Source organism: Ambystoma mexicanum, chromosome 2q (genome assembly GCF_040938575.1).
Source record: "Ambystoma mexicanum isolate Mex_15411 chromosome 2q, UKY_AmexF1_1, whole genome shotgun sequence".
Lineage (NCBI taxonomy): Eukaryota > Metazoa > Chordata > Amphibia > Caudata > Ambystomatidae > Ambystoma > Ambystoma mexicanum.
Genome location: NC_090924.1, coordinates 1,286,991,699 through 1,287,005,711, shown reverse-complemented (window position 1 = coordinate 1,287,005,711; position 14,013 = coordinate 1,286,991,699). Strand labels below are relative to the sequence as shown.

General features: G+C 47.4%; 1 protein-coding gene across 3 annotated transcripts in view; it reads left to right on the top strand.

Moving 5' to 3' along the window:
* Positions 1 to 14,013, top strand: part of DNAJC13 (DnaJ heat shock protein family (Hsp40) member C13) — a 2,820,731-nt gene that overhangs the window by 362,301 nt on the left and 2,444,417 nt on the right. The gene's annotated exons all lie outside the window — the stretch shown is intronic.

Sequence of the window (14,013 nt, the reverse complement as noted above, 5' to 3'; positions counted from 1 at the left end):
AATTTGTCTTGTCGCAGACCAGATTGATTTAGGACCTATTGAGGGGGTACTCAGGAAAGATGTTTTAAATTTGCTAATTTATGTTCCCGACTCAGTCATACGACACAAGTTGGGTCTAGTAATCATGAAGGGGTGGTTCCAATGGCACCTATTAGTTTTATAGGAAGATACTACTCCTGGAAGAAAATTCCCTATATAAGGATTTGAGAGGCCATCTCCAGATGGGCAAGTGTACCCTTTTGAAATGTAATCTCATTGAAGTAGCTGGAAGTATTTTTGCTGGTTGTATGACTGATCTCTTTTAATTGATTACCTCCTAGCGCTTAAAAGATTTAATAAGGATTGGAGTATTACTAGGGACAGTGCAGTGGCTTATAGCCTTGGAAAAACATCTTCCGCAGCCAGGGCACTACCACAAAACACCAGACGACCATACCAAATAGAATATGGCGGAGTCAATTTTTGAGATTCACATTGAACTTACTTCTAATTGAAGAAATGTATTTAATTAGAAGAGTTGGGGATACACTGAATTTCGGCCTGCAGTTATTTTAAAGACATAGGCTCCATGGATAGTCCAAGAGATGTGGTCATTGAATGCTCAGGACTACATTGAACAAGAATACAAATTTTTCGTAAGTTTGTACATGATATAGATTAGTTCAGCACAGAAGTGTTCTGTCAGCGAGTGAAGTTGGGTTATGAATTGTTTGTCACTAACACTTAAGATTTTTGAGTGCTGTGAATTTGGTGGTTTTAATGAAGAATCAATGTAAGTAATGTTTTAGTATTCTGAGTGTAACAAGTCCTATTACTGTTGGGTAAGATTTTCATACCAATGAGAAATCTTCCTGACCTGTGTCGACCCAGAACGTTTTGCTGGACTGGTAGATTATTTTTCCCTATACCTCAGCTAGTGGGAACCTTTTTCCACACGGAGTCTTACTCTTTTTATGGGTGTCATTTGTAAGACTCTCCATAGTGTTTTCTTAATTGTATCCTCTTTGACAATTTTTGGCGCATACTGCCTATTGTTGCTGGGTTGCCCTTGGGGGATCCCCTTTTAACTTTCTCTAACTAACCTCGTGAGAACAACAGTTCCCAAGGGTATTTGTATCCCTTTTACATTTTATTAGGTCCTACCAGCCCACTAAACCCAAACTTGTGGAGTGCTAGGGAGATATGGTATGATATGTTATTTATAATGCACTTAATACCCAGAGTATTCTAAGCACTGACCCGGGGATCAAACCTGTTTTGCTCTGTGTTGTCTGGCTTCTGAGGCGAGAACATTGCCCCTAAGCTATACTCCGAGACCGGAGATTCAATGTATCCCCTTTCTCATTCTAACTGTAACAATTCTGTTACAGGGACAAGCTTACCTTTAATGGCTGGTGGCAGTGAATCTTTTTTATTAATTTGGTGCACCTTTACCACAGGCTGTTTCCATAGCCCCGTAAAGGCACCTATGGGTGCCCATTTTACCAAAATGGCTCCTGTCTTCTTTTTTTGCCATTTCAGTGTTCCTTGTTCTTTCTTGTTCCTTACCCCCAACCTCCAGGGTGAGAAATCCTTTGTGTTAACTTTATCTTTGGCGGGAGACCTCGGTCAAGCCCGCCCAGGCTCCAGAGTGTATGTGAAGGCAGGAAGCGAGGGAGGAGTCCGGAAATCTCTGCATCCCTTTGTCTTCCAGCTTGACTGCGAGAATCCAGTTCAAACTGGGAGGCTTTCTGTCCTGGAAGGACTGTCAACCCCCCAAAGTTTGAATGATGCATAGCAGTTTGATTGGCTGAGTTCCTGCATCAAATTTAGATCCTGGAAGCTGAAGTAGTCAGCCACTGGAAGCAAATCTGAAGAGGAAGACGAAGAAACCGCAGCTGAGACGATTTCCAGCGACCCGACAGCCTGCATTGTGTAACTGGAACCTGCTGTAACCCTTCCTTCCAAACGCCCTGGTAGTCCAGAACACGACTCCTAACCAAAGGCTGGTGGGATCCACTAGTCCTAAGAAGAACTCCATGTTGAGCCATCCCAAGTCGTGCTGCAACCTTGCGGGGCTGCAATACCCCAATACCCTGGGACCTCAAGCCATAGTGCGGTGCACAGTCTTCCGAATCTTGCTGAAATATTGTGGCCATCCGGCTGGAGCTCTAGAGGTGTCAATCAAGCCCAAAAAGTCCCCTCATCAGAGTGCTGAAACCTTGCAAATTACGAGAATCCAACCAGCGATATTCAGTTTTCGTGGGTCCTGAAAGGGCGCCAAAACCACATAGCCCCGTCCATCCGCAAGGAAACTCTTGCCTGGAGCCTTCTACTGTTGATCCCTGCTGACGAAGCCCATCCATGGTCCTGTCTTCACAATAAGGAATTCAGCGCCTGGGTTTTTGGCTGCAGATCCTGAGGTCTTCCTGCTGCAACTCTTCTTCTGTGCTGAGGTACTGTGTTGGTATTTTACCTACCTTAAGCCATTGTGATTTCTGTATAGCTTTGGGGTGTTTACTGTGATTGGGAAGCTACTTATCCAGTTCACCCAGGCCCACTTTAGAATCCTCCTAGGGTGTCTTCTCTGAAGTCCCTGGACCCTCAACTAACTTTAGAGTGAAATACTTACTTGCTTGAACAGACTTCTTCTGGAACTCTGACTTTTCCTGCAACTGAACCCTATCTCATCCTGCCTACAACTGGCACCTAGATGGCTAGGGTCCCCTCTACTGCCTCTGAGTGAATTCATGGTATAGAATAAGGGAAGGACTGAATAGGAAAAGGGTTCTGTCTTGAAAATAATAAGTGTTCAAAAGCTACTTGTAAAATAAGTTGGTTGGTAACTGTAACTCTGAGATTGTACAGTTACAAACGTTCTTGCTTACCTTGAATGTGTTGCACTATTCTGAAAAGTATATATAGGTTAATTTGAATTGGTTGTGCCTCTTCCCCAAAAGTAATGCTGTTGGTTTCACTTTACTATTCCAGTTAGGATAAATGTATGAGTGTCCCCAATTGGGTCTTGCTTCCCTTGACTTGCTGTTATCCTGTCCAGAATAAGTCTGCCTAAGGTTATACTTACCTCTTAAATTGGTGATTGTTAGGCAGAATCCTATGCAGTTCCCTTAGGGAGCACTACAGAAGATTAAGACTACAGGTATATGCAATAAATCCCCTTTGGTATCAGTCTGTACCACAAAGATTTAGTTGATAGCTGTGGCTGAGCAGTCAGACTTATCTCAAGAGGGAGATGAGCAGTATTCAGGGTTTACACAATAGGACTACAATACTATGGAACAAGGAAACGCTGACCAAAGCTTTGTATCAAAAAGAAGATATTTACTTAATTTACACACAAGTTCACACACATCACTATGATTAAAGTAAGTTAAAACAGTCAGGAAAAGTATACACACTCCCTATTTAAATTGTAGGAAAGTTTGAGCAAGAGTGAAAACCGAGCAAAATGGCACAGTGTAAACTAAGCAGAAATGGCACTAACAATTTCTTCAGAGGGAGGGAAAAGACATACAGGGCTAGACTCCTAAACACACCAGCAACACTTCCCAATTAGATTGTGAACAAGTTAGACAAGGCAATACTTTAGTATAAGCAATACTTTGATGAAAACCGAGCAAAAATGGCACTTCAGCAATATAGAAAGGGGAAGGAAAGGTGGTTATAAGAGTTTAGGTGCACCAACACATTTCTTAGTGAGAAGCAATCTAGAGAAGGCAGTTGTAACAGATTTAGCCAGAGTCAAGAGGCCTGTGCCAGTCAGTGGTACAAGGCAAATGCCCAAGATCAAACTGTTCTTGTAGCTGCAGTCAAGTCTTTGTTTAACAAGTTGAAAAGGTGGTTGCAGATGTAAAAGGATAATGTTAGACAAAAGGGCGGCCAACCCAGAAGGTAAGTAAAGGATTTAAAACACCTTTAGCAGTACCCAATGAAACGGGAGGCCTGGCGGAACAATGTACCTTAAAAGTGGAACAGGCTCCTGCGGTGTCGGTAGTTCCTGCTGTTCGGGAGATCCAGCAGAGGAAGATAGGCTCTCGTTGTGGAGGAAGGTTAGAGTTAATGCATTGCCCAGGGATGAAACCAGCCGCGGTGATGCCAAGACGAATAAAAGGTACGCTCCTTTAAATCGCATTCGACCGGTGCCTGGCTATCCGGTCTCCTAGTGCTTGGCACTGGCGATTCGACCAAGGTAGGTCCTGGAAGGCGATTGGCGAACTGGTTGGCCCCACCAGCTCAAGGGAAGAAGACTCTTGCAGGTGAAGATCTTCTCAAGTCGTGGAAAAAGTGATGATCTGCAGCAGGGCTTCACCGGTGGTTCAGTCGTTGCAGATGTCTTCAGCTTCTCTCCTCTTCGGATTTCTTAGTTCCAGTGGCAACGTTTTGTCCTCCAGTCCTCAGAGCCCTGCTTTTATGCAGAAAAAAACCCCATTCATACAGCCTAGCTGTCACTCACACAGTGGGGTGGCTATCCTGGCAGGATAACCCCCCAGCCTATCAGGGCAGAGTGCGGCTTGGGATGCCTAGGTAACACTGTCCAGGGTGCCTATTCCCTCTCCCACACATCCTGTCTACCCCAGACTCGGTGGCGCCAAGAGGAGGGCTTCTGTGCAGAAGCCCGCCAAAAGGATGAACAAAGGACCCCCGACCTGGGTTAGGATTTCAGAGAAAGACACGAGAAAGAAATATTATCAAAGATCTGGCAATAAAAACCTACCGGAGTAAAGTTGTTAATAAAATAAACCGGCGGTATGCTAGAGGCTGTCTGTAAAAGTGGTAGCCTCGAACAATGGGAAAATTCACGGTCGAATATTTATGGTAGTAACCACTGCCACCAGCCAGAAACTTTGGAGAGAGGGACTCGAAAATGAACACTAGAGAAAAACTATTAACCCTTTCCAGTACTTCCATAGTAAGATAGGTTGTACTGGTTTTGTTCATTTCGAGGGGATTGGGTCCTCCGACGTATTCCATATCTATGGCAGTAATCCCCACAGCTGTGCTGCTTTGGAAAATCTTCCTGCATCGATGACGTCGATACGCTGTCCTCGAGGTCCTCCGTCGAGCCGATGTCACCAGATTTTATAAGTAGGACGCACGACGCCCGTAGCCTCAGTTCCGTTTTTTTCCACAAACGTGTTCGCTTTGGAGTTCTCGGAACGCCTTGACTCTTCTGAGTTCTGTTCATTCGGTTCCTCGAACCTGTTCGTTTGTGAAGTATCGTATGATGTCTTTGTCTTCTTCTACCCCGCGGCCGGGTTTTAAGAAGTGTCGGGACTGTGGGTCCAAGATGTCGTTAACGGATTCGCACACCGCTTGCCTCTGGTGCCTCGTGAGGACCACGACACGGACGACTGTGTGGACTGCCAGTCGCTTACTACGAAGGCCTTGCGGGAGCATAAGAAGAAGCTTTCTATAGGTAAGGTGACCAAGGCTCGTAAGCCGAGGTCCTCTGGGCTTTCGACGGACGATTCGAGGGGCGACTCTCTGCATCGTTTTCGTCGGTCTGGGAGGTCTCGGTCCTGGAGTAGGTCCCGCCATTCCTCTGCCTCTTCGAGGCACTCAAGGAAGCGCGGTCGTCTTCCCGGTCCTCTTCTGAGGACGCTGCCCGTCGGCGGGTTGCTTGTCCCACCAAGCATCCGACTCCTGAGGAATGGGCTTCCTTCCGTAAGGAGATGTTGGCTATTTTTGAATCGCAGGGCTCCGGTCTGTCCGCGCCTCCGAGAGGGGCCGGCCGCGACCATACTAGAGACACCGCTCGTACGCCTTCAGGCTCGGGTGGTTGGCACGATTCGCGGGAGAGGTCCCGCTCGGGCAAGGGGTATCATTCTGGTCATGCCCGTTCCAGGTCCCGGTCCTCGACGCCCTCGAGACCGCGTGCACCTGTGAAGTCTTCGAAGAAGACATTGACGCCTGCGGCGCCGAGGTCGACTGACTCTCTCGAGGCTCCGCCTCCGAGGAAGTCGTCGACGCCTAGGCTGTCGGAAGACACGCTCGGGGCTTTGCCCTTGAGGCCTGTGTCGAAGCCGTCGATGCTGTTGGCGCCTCGCTCAACGCCGATTCCGTCGACACCTTTCGAGGCTGTTCTGTCAGAGGTACCCCATGGCACGGTGGAACCCCCTAGAAAGGCTCTGGCCAACGCAAAAAATGTCTTTCTCCCTTATTCTGTGCCTACATTCCAGCCTCTGGATTATATTTCTGAGGTGGATGAGGGTTCTGAAGATGGGTTGGTTCCTGACACGGTACAAGACCACATTATATCTGGTCAAGGCCAGATTGAGGACCTGCGTCAGTCGCTGCACAACGCCAGCGTTCTGGACACCTCTCCGGAGGTGGAGTTCTATAGGCCTGAGCCTGGCACCCATGCTGAGTCCTCGTACCGGCGCCTTATGTCGAGGGTCACGGAATACTTGGGGTGGTCTGCCCCACCAGTGGATTTTGTGCAGGATGGCCTGACTAATATCCTCGACCCAGGTCCACCGACTTACCCGGTACTGCCATTCCATATGGCCTTGCATAGAGGAGTGGCAGCGGCTTGGACTGCCCCGGAGAGTCTCACGGCATTGAGCAAGTCTTTGCCGCGAAAATACCGTCCAGCCAGTAGCGACCCCTGCTACTTGACCACGCACCCCACTCCGGAGAGTTTGGTGGTGCAGGTGGCTACGGCCCCAGCAAAGCAGGCGTCGTATCCTACCACCCCTCCTGATGGGGACGACAAGCGTTTTGATGGTTGGGCGAAGAAAGTGTTTTCTTCAGGGGGTATAGCTCTTCAGGCAGCCAACTCCGTATGTGCCTTGTCACGTTTCACGCACACTCTGTGGAACTGTATTTCTTTAGTGGCTGAACATATTCCCGAATGGGACGAACGCGATGGTTTTCTTGCTATTGTACAGGATGGCAAGGATGCCATGTGTGAGTCCGTTCAGTCGGGTCTGGACATGGCAGACTGTGTCAGCCGGTCCATGGCGGCTAGCACCGTAATACGCAGGTTTGCGTGGTTGCGGAAGTCGGGGTTTGCTCCTGATGTGCAAGCCCGGCTCCTCAACATGCCCTTTGATGGTGAACATCTTTTTGGCAGCAAGGCTAACGAGAGCCTTGAGAGGTTGCAGACCTCAAAAGCGGCAGCAAAGTCGTTGAGCGCTGCTGTTCACCAACCTCCGCCTTTTCGTCCTAGGGGACAGCAATGGAGGGGAGGTTCCTTTCGTTATTACTCCTCCTTTAGTAAATCGAGAGGAGCTGCAAGTCAAAGGGGCCACCGTAGGAGTGCCAGAGCTGGAAAACAGGGCACTCGAGGTGCCAAGGCCGCTCGGGCAGTTGCCTCTTTGCCCTCAGGCAATGCCGCAGCCGCTCCAGCTCAGTCATGAGGCCAGCTCCCATGGTTCGCCGGTTGGGGGAAGGCTGGCGCAGCATCTGGTAGAATGGCTTGCCATTACTTCAGATGTGTGGGTTCTGGAGATCATAACCCACGGCTACTGTCTTCCTTTTCGGCAGAGGCCTCAAGGCAATCCACCAGGGACTCTCTCTTTGAAGAGTCCGGATCCGCTCCTTGCGCAGGAAATTGAAGCCCTGCTGGAGAAAGGCGCCATAGAACTGGTGCCTGTAGCGGAGAGGAACATGGGATGGTATTCCCCTTATTTTTTGATTTCGAAGAAAGACTGGGGATTGAGACCCATCATGGACTTGCGCGGTTTGAACAAACTCCTCAGGAAATACAAGTTCAAGATGGTTACTCTCTCTCAAGTCCTCCAGGCCCTTCAACTTCAGGACTGGTTGGTGTCTCTCGACCTCAAGGATGCTTCCTTTCATGTGCCGAGCCATCCCAAGCACAAGAAGTACCTGAGGTTCGTGGTTGGCGACTCACACTTTGTTTCGGGTCCTGCCATTCGGATTGACCTCTGTCCCGAGGGTTTTCACCAAGCTCATGGTGGTGGTGGCTGCACATCTCAGGAAAGGGGGGATTCACATCTACCCCTACCTGGACGATTGGTTGATCAGGGCGATCTCTCCCAAGCAAGTCCTGGATCATCTGCCCGTCACCTGCCACTTCCTCCACAAGCTGGGCTTTGCCCTCAAATTAAAGAAGTCCCACTTGACGCCAACTCAGCGGCTTCAGTACCTCAGAACAGTGCTCGACACGTCCCTGGGGCAGTGTTTTCCTCCCCAGGTGAGGGCTCTTCACATTCAGCAGATGGTACACAAGTTTCAACATGCCCAGAGTCTCCGGGCGTTCGAGTTCTTGAGGCTGCTCGGCCTCATGGCATCCTGCATTCTTCTGGTGCCAGAGGTTCGACTGCGGATGAGATCTTTGCAGTGTGCTCTCAAGATGCAGTGGTCTCAGTCCTCCGGCACGATGTCGGATCCCGTTCAGGTGCCGCCCTCGGTCACCCAGGACCTTCTGTGGTGGCCGACGAAGGCAATCTGATGAGGGGGGCTCCATTTTGGCTGCCCTGGCCGGAGGTGACGATCGTGACGGACGCATCCCTCACGGGATGGGGAGCTCATGCCAACGAGTTCAGTCAGTGGTCGTTGGTCTCCGTTGGAGTCCAGACTCCATATCAATCTGTTGGAGCTGAGGGCTATCAGGCTTGCCCTGAAGGCTTTTCTGCCGACTGTGCGAGGAAAGAATGTCCTGATTCTGACGGACAACACAGTGGCCATGCACTACCTCAACAAAAAGGGGGGGCAGAGTCCCTTCCTCTGTGCAGGGAGGTGATGCAGCTCTGGTTCTGGGCCAAGAGCAGCCTTAGGAGATGTGTTTCGTGGTGGAGTGGTCCTTCCCACCGCTGTACTCGTTTCCTCCAGTCCCTGTCATCCCGCAAGTGCTGCGGAGGTTACGGAGGTTCGGTTCCCGGATGATGATGATGATGATAATTTGTTATTTATATAGCGCTACGAACCCTCAGGTATCTGAGCCCTGCTTATTACCCACTGTGTGTGGTGCTCATTTATCGACCTCGGAAGGATGAAAGGCTGAGTTTGGCCCCGCCGGGATTCGAACCTGCGTTAGCAGGCTCTGCACGGATGTCAAAGCGAGCGCTCTACTCGCTGTACCACTTGACCGGCTAATGATCCTCATTGCTCCGGCATTGGCCCAGAGGACGTGGTACCCGGACCTTCTCGACTTCTCCATCTGCCCTCCACGTAGTCTTCCCTACCAAGACGAACTGCTCTCACGGGAGAGGGGTCAGGTTCTCCATCCAGAGGTCCAATCCCTCAACCTTCATGCTTGGCTTCTGAAAGGTTGAGGTATAAGGGTTGGAACCTCCCTGAAGACGTGATGGAGGTGTTGCTTTCAGCCAGACAGCCGGCAACAAAATCCCTGTACTGTTGCCGTTGGAGAAAGTTCTGCGACTGGTGCAGGGTTAAGAATGTGGATCCTTTTTCATGTGACATTCCTGTCGTTCTGTCTTTTTTGCTTTCTTTGGCCCACACGGGCCTGCAAGTGGGTACCACTAAAGGTTGCCTGGCGGCGCTGTCTATATTTAAGCTTTCGTCTGAGGAGTGTTCTTATTTTAAAATCCCTTTAATTTCTCAGTTTCTGAAAGGGCTCACTAACGTGTTCCCTCCGTCACCTTTCCAGGTGCCCGGTTGGGATCCGAACCTTGTTCTCCATTTTCTAATGGGTGCTCCATTTGAGCCTTTGCATTCTTGTCCTTTGAGACCGTTAACCCTTAAAACTGTATTTTTAGTTGGGGGTCACTTCCGCTCGCAGAGTGAGTGAGTTACAGGCACTTTCAGTTAAGTCACCCTTCACTGTGTTTCATAAGGACAGGGTTGTCCTTGGAGTTCGTCCTGCCTTTCTTCCGAAGGTGGTGTCGGAATTTCATTCAAGCCAGAAGGTTGTTCTTCCGGCATTTTATCCTCCTCCACATCCTGGTAAGGAAGAGGAGAGGCTCCATAGGCTGGATCCTAGGAGAGCTTTAAGCTTGTACATTTCACGCATGCCCCGGGTCAGAGTGGATGATCAGCTCTTTATTGGTTACGCTGGAAGGCGTTTGGGACAAGCTGTTACTAAGCAGACTTTGTCTCGATGGATTATCTTGGCAATTTCTGAATGTTACCGCTTGGCGGGTAAGGACCCCACGGTAGGCTTACGGGCCCATTCTTCTAGGGGTATGGCTGCCTCTACTGCCCTGCAGAGGGGTGTTCCTATTCGTAATATCTGTGATGCAGCCACCTGGGCTTCGGTCCATACTTTTGTACGTCACTACTCCCTCGATTCTATCCATGGGCAGGATCTCAGGATCTGGCCTTTGGCCAGGCGGTCCTTTACTCTGCAATTTGATTGGGCATTCTAAATTTGTGTTTTCTAAATTCTTTTCCCACCTCCTTACGTTGGTACTGCTTTGGGAGTCTGTCATAGATATGGAATAAGTCGGAGGACCCAATCCCCTCAAAGAACAAGTTACTCTCTTACCTAGTAACGTTCTTTCGATGGGATGGTCCGACGACGTATTCCGTATCGCTCCCTCCCTGCCTACCCTGCTACAGAATTTCTTATGCGATTGCAGCTTACGTTTCCGCAAGGCTTTCTGTGGTCATACTGGCAGAAGATTGGTGCCACACGTTCTGGGAAAAAACTACAACTAGGCTACGGGCGTCGTGCGTCCTACTTATAACATCCAGTGACGTCGGCTCGACGGAGGCCCTCGAGGACAGCGTATCAACGTCATGGACGCAGACGCCGAAAGATTTTCCGAAGCAGCACAGCTGTGGTGATTACTGTCATAGATATGGAATACATAGTCGGACCATCCCATCGAAAGAACATTACCAGGTAAGAGAGTAACTTGTTCATCTATTGACTAGTAAAGTCAATGGGGACTTTGCATGCCCTGGGAGACAATAGTCAGTCCCAGGGTATGGAGTCTGTTTAGGGGGTCACTATGACACCCCTGTGTTACTGCACTGAGGGTGCTGTATAACACACATGTTATAAAGATGATTCCTATGAGGGTGAGAAAAGCCCCATAGACCATAAGCACACAAGATTGCCTAAATCACCCTAGCAAACTGTCTAAGATTGGGAAAAAAAGAGTCTCACTCTTAGCAGGAGAAAGAAAAAACCTTCAAATCCAGCGAAGCTGCTGGGGGATTCTGTAGGTAAGGGAAATTAGCCTTAGAAGAGAATTCTCCCTAACACTGAGGGTCGCTTTAAAAAGTATATAGGTGTTTACTTACTTTGTGTTAGCTGTGTGCCATACTAAAACAAGTTGAGTTATTACTTAACTCAATCCCCACCTCCATCGCAGCCGAAACCCTTGGCATTTACCTGGATTCTAACCTTGACCTTTCGCGAAAAGTGAACATATTCGCCTCATCAGCTGCCTACACAGCCAAACTGCTACACGCCAGCAGGTCTTTCCTCTCCACACCCAACCGCCTCTCCATTAGAGCCATCACATTAGACAAGCTCGACTTTTGCAAAGCCTTATTTACGCACTTCCAAGCGAACATGAACACATTTCAAATAATTCAGAACAATGCTCTCCGAGCGCCCATTGGTCTCTCCAAATCTGACCACATTTCGCAAGCCAGGAGAGATGCACACTGGCTGGCTGTCCGAGAAAGGATTACATTCAAAACACGGTCCCTGGTCCACTGATGTCTCCAACACAGCCAGACCTAACTCTCACGCTGCATATAGAAATACCCCTCTACCCGACCTCTTAGATCAGTGAACTCTCACTTCCTCAAGATCCCAAACTTCAATTGCCTCTCGGTGGGGGCCTGGGAGGGGGGGGGGTGTAAGAGCCTCCCGCTCATGGCCACCAAACTTTGGAACAATCTCCATCCAGCACTCCGTAAGGAACCTTCCACAGAAACTTAGACCTGGCTTTTCAACTAACTCTGCTTCTCCTATGACTCATCACTCTTACTAATGCATGTCCCCCTCCACTACCGCTCTTTTTTTCCCTCAATGTAACCAGCGCCTAGATACCGGTGGGCTTTGAACGCTGTAATAAATGCAAAAATAAATAATTAAATTGCACTGATCTGAAAAGTAAGTGTAATATTACATTACAACATTAGGTTTTACCTGCCTAGAATATCTCTGTGCCACTCTTGAAAAGTGTTCCTTTTGGTGTAGCTGACCTTGGTCTCCATGGTGCATCCACAATGAGTGTAAAGAGTGTGTGCTTATCTTAGACTGTGTTCCACAGAGCTGAAATCCAACTTTAATTATATATTACACCAAAAAGGTCTTACTCCCCTCGTAAAACTGTGTTATCACAAAAGTAGTAGGGGTAAATACTGTTCATTGAATCTGTGTCAGATAAGTATATATTTACAAGTAGGCTGACTGTGATTTCTTTGAGCGTCACTGCATACCTGACGGGGTCTACTACCCTTGTATCATTAAAAGTTATCAGAAAGTAGCTATTGATTTTCCTCCTCAAGAATAGGTTTGATCTATACTGAATGTGTTTGATAAGGTCTGACTTACCTAGAAATACTGTTCGTTTTTCTGAATAACATCTGTGTACTTTAAAGCATAGCGTTTGTATTTTTATAATTTGCTTATATGATCTGTGATAGTACTTATTTACCAAGATTTACCTGGGTCTACTTGTATTTAAATAAACCCTTTATTTTTACAATACCATATACTCAGGTGGTACAGCCTTATACTAACAGTGGAGTGTTGTAGTGTCTCAATTGAATGGTTTTACTAGGCACTTGGTTGGACTTCAGAAAAATTGTCCTAACAATTACAGTACTGAGATATGAAGCAAGAAGATTTCACTTGGTGGTCGAAAGGAAGTTTTAATGTATATAAGGCAATAGCACTTTAAGCATCTGATTTTTCTGGATATCCATTGATGTTACTTATTGTATAAAAGAAAATGTAAGTCATGATTTATCTACCCTACTATGATGCTGAGAGATGAATTAAGAAACTGTCTGTCATTTTTATTTTAAAGATATTAATTTGGTGGTTTTAAGGAATTTTTTAATGTATACAATATATAACACACTAAGCCTCTGGTTTGCCTTGATGCCTCTTGAATGATATGGTTTGTGTTAATTTTGATAATGTCATGTTATATGGGTTTTTATTTAATTATGTTTGTTACATGTGAAATGTATGGTAATTGCTGTTGTGCAAAAAGTTTATTGCAAACTAATATGAATGTAAAAAAATATATTGTATTCACCTCTGCTTACCACCTCAAACTGAGCCAATTGCAACTCTTTTTATCGAAGACTAGCTGTACGGTTTTGGAGAGAGCAATTATTGGCACAAAGTTGGATTACTGCAGCAGCTTGCTGCATGGATTTAGCAAGGGAAAGATATCGAAGCTGCAAGTAATTCAAAATAGCGCAGTTCGTGTGATTTGAAGGCCTATGTAAAGGAGCATGTTTCTGAAGCCAGACGAGCATTACACTAGCTGCCAGTTGAAGCTAGGATCTTTCTGAATTCTTATTATAACTCATAAATGCCTATTTGCCACTAGACCTATCTATCTTTCAGATAAAATCGCTTGGCTACCTAACCCTAGGACACGAAGGTCAAATGCTTAAACTTGCTATCTGTGCCGTGATCAAAACTGGTTATAGAGAGCCAGATTGCTTTTCACGTTGCTGCACCCAAACTCTGGAACCTTACCACTTGATGTGAGGGGTTGCAGCTCGTTGGTCTTGTTTAAGCAAAATCTGAAAACCTACCTGTTTGCCTGAGTAGTTGTCTACAATGCATAAAGATGTCCTGGCTTGTGGTCTCTCTGGGCATGATGATCTGTTGTCTTTGTGAGCGTTCTGATGGCTCTGGGATTGCCTTGGCTCTCTATACAAGCACATAAATAAAATAAATATTATCCTATAAAACAGTGGATTCCTCCTAAATTGGGAGAATAGAGTTGGGACTTGCAGAAATGGGGAATGGCAGAGCACAGCCCAAGTATAATCAAAAAGTAGTATAGACTATCCATATGATCTAGAGTCATCCTGGGGGGGCATGAACCTAGAAGAAGCTATTAGTTCATTATTGTACTTCGCTTGAGAGGCTTGGCT